This window comes from Solea solea, chromosome 16 (genome assembly GCF_958295425.1).
Source record: "Solea solea chromosome 16, fSolSol10.1, whole genome shotgun sequence".
NCBI lineage: Eukaryota > Metazoa > Chordata > Actinopteri > Pleuronectiformes > Soleidae > Solea > Solea solea.
Window position 1 is genome coordinate 3,316,201 of NC_081149.1, and position 2,500 is coordinate 3,318,700.

Here is a 2,500-nt window from a genome sequence, read left to right on the forward strand (position 1 = left end):
ACTGCTGCTTCCTTACAAGAAACATGGGCTTGCAATTACGTTGACGCACGGGCACATGTTAACGTCCTTCTAGTTTCAGCCTTGGATGTCGCTCTGCAAGCACGTGAGAAGCTTGGAGATGGGGAGCAGCTTACCCATCTCGGTGTAGCTTCCTAATACTGGAATAGAGTGTAGCAGGGAGTGGAGATAAAGGCTCAAGTGCAGTGTGTTCGAAAGGCTGACTTTTGAGCTCCTCCACGAGCAGGGGGCCTTGCCTAGTCTATAAAAGGAGTCTGTGTCCCTGGCCCCTGGGCTTACGGCCAAACCACCCTGAGCACGCTCGATCTCGTCTGATCTCGGAAGCTAAGCAGGGTCGGGCCTGTTTAGTACTTGGATGGGAGACCGCCTGGGAATACCAGGTGCTGTAAGCTTTTACACTGCTGCTTCCTTACAAGAAACATGGGCTTGCAATTACGTTGACGCACGGGCACACGTTAACGTCCTTCTAGTTTCAGCCTTGGATGTCGCTCTGCAAGCACATGAGAAGCTTGGAGATGGGCAGCAGCTTACCCATCTCGATGTAGCTTCCTATTACTGGAATATAGTGTAGCAGGTAGTGGAGATAAAGGCTCAAGTGCAGTGTGTTCGAAAGGCTGACTTTTGAGCTCCTCCACGAGCAGGGGGCCTTGCCTAGTCTATAAAAGGAGTCTGTGTCCCCAGCCCATCGGCTTACGGCCATACCACCCTGAGCACGCCCGATCTCGTCTGATCTCGGAAGCTAAGCAGGGTCGGGCCTGCTTAGTACTTGGATGGGAGACCGCCTGGGAATACCAGGTGCTGTAAGCTTTTACACTGCTGCTTCCTTACAAGAAACATGGGCTTGCAATTACGTTGACGCACGGGCACGGGCACAGGCACACGTTAACGTCCTTCTAGTTCCAGCCTTGCTTTGGTTTTCACAGAAAAAAGAGAATGGTGCACCGTTCCTGGTGGCACTGCAATGCCAGGTCAATGCAAGGAGTGAAGAGAGCAAGCCCCAGTTTTCACCTCCCAATGCTCAAAAATGCATTTAATATTTAATCCCCATATAGAGGACATATCAGATATTAAACTGATAAGAACAGATACTACACTTGATCTTAGCCAAAAGGCCGAGAAGCGATGGCCCACAAGTGTCTGGGGCCAACTCAAGATCTTGGCACACAAGTTACTTGTTGTGGTGCCATGTTTTTTAAGTGCGCATAACAAAGGCTGCTGCTGATCACCTCCGCCCCAAGGTGATCTAAGTGCACCTCTGAGCCTTGACAGACAGCTGCTTGACATTTGACACACTTAAAGGGCGCGGCCATACAGCAAAGCCCACCAAAAACAACTTAAACTCTTGAACGTTCGAAAGGCTGACCTTTGAGCTCCTCCACGAGCAGGGGGCCTTGCCTAGTCTATAAAAGGAGTCTGTGTCCCCAGCCCGTCGGCTTACGGCCATACCACCCTGAGCACACCCGATCTCGTCTCATCTCGGAAGCTAAGCAGGGTCGGGCCTGGTTAGTACTTGGATGGCAGACCGCCTGGGAATACCAAGTGCTGTAAGCTTTTACACTGCTGCTTCCTTACAAGAAACATGGGCTTGCAATTACGTTGACGCACGGGCACGGGCACAGGCACACGTTAACGTCCTTCTAGTTCCAGCCTTGCTTTGGTTTTCACAGAAAAAAGAGAATGGTGCACCGTTCCTGGTGGCACTGCAATGCCAGGTCAATGCAAGGAGTGAAGAGAGCAAGCCCCAGTTTTCACCTCCCAATGCTCAAAAATGCATTTAATATTTAATCCCCATATAGAGGACATATCAGATATTAAACTGATAAGAACAGATACTACACTTGATCTTAGCCAAAAGGCCGAGAAGCGATGGCCCACAAGTGTCTGGGGCCAACTCAAGATCTTGGCACACAAGTTACTTGTTGTGGTGCCATGTTTTTTAAGTGCGCATAACAAAGGCTGCTGCTGATCACCTCCGCCCCAAGGTGATCTAAGTGCACCTCTGAGCCTTGACGGACAGCTGCTTGACATTTGACACACTCAAAGGGCGCGGCCATACAGCAAAGCCCACCAAAAACAACTTAAACTCTTGAACGTTCGAAAGGCTGACCTTTGAGCTCCTCCACGAGCAGGGGGCCTTGCCTAGTCTATAAAAGGAGTCTGTGTCCCCAGCCCGTCGGCTTACGGCCATACCACCCTGAGCACGCCCGATCTCGTCTGATCTCGGAAGCTAAGCAGGGTCGGGCCTGGTTAGTACTTGGATGGGAGACCACCTGGGAATACCAGGTGCTGTAAGCTTTTACACTGCTGCTTCCTTACAAGAAACATGGGCTTGCAATTACGTTGACGCACGGGCACATGTTAACGTCCTTCTAGTTTCAGCCTTGGATGTCGCTCTGCAAGCACGTGAGAAGCTTGGAGATGGGGAGCAGCTTACCCATCTCGGTGTAGCTTCCTAATACTGGAATAGAGTGTAGCAGGTAGT

General features: G+C 50.8%; 6 non-coding genes across 6 annotated transcripts; 4 read left to right on the forward strand and 2 right to left on the reverse strand.

Moving 5' to 3' along the window:
• Window positions 1–291: 291 nt before the first annotated feature.
• Window positions 292–410, forward strand: LOC131441066 (5S ribosomal RNA). Its single transcript, XR_009231743.1, has one exon. It is a non-coding gene; the product is annotated as a 5S ribosomal RNA (ribosomal RNA).
• A 296-nt stretch (window positions 411–706) lies between these two features.
• Window positions 707–825, forward strand: LOC131477592 (5S ribosomal RNA). Its single transcript, XR_009243921.1, has one exon. It is a non-coding gene; the product is annotated as a 5S ribosomal RNA (ribosomal RNA).
• A 124-nt stretch (window positions 826–949) lies between these two features.
• On the reverse strand, window positions 950–1,142 carry LOC131442144 (U2 spliceosomal RNA). The gene has a single exon (XR_009232723.1). It is a non-coding gene; the product is annotated as a U2 spliceosomal RNA (small nuclear RNA).
• A 308-nt stretch (window positions 1,143–1,450) lies between these two features.
• On the forward strand, window positions 1,451–1,569 carry LOC131441398 (5S ribosomal RNA). Its single transcript, XR_009232064.1, has one exon. It is a non-coding gene; the product is annotated as a 5S ribosomal RNA (ribosomal RNA).
• Window positions 1,570–1,693: 124 nt separating this feature from the next.
• LOC131442145 (U2 spliceosomal RNA) lies at window positions 1,694–1,886 on the reverse strand. Its single transcript, XR_009232724.1, has one exon. It is a non-coding gene; the product is annotated as a U2 spliceosomal RNA (small nuclear RNA).
• Window positions 1,887–2,194: 308 nt separating this feature from the next.
• Window positions 2,195–2,313, forward strand: LOC131443003 (5S ribosomal RNA). The gene has a single exon (XR_009233543.1). It is a non-coding gene; the product is annotated as a 5S ribosomal RNA (ribosomal RNA).
• Window positions 2,314–2,500: the final 187 nt, after the last annotated feature.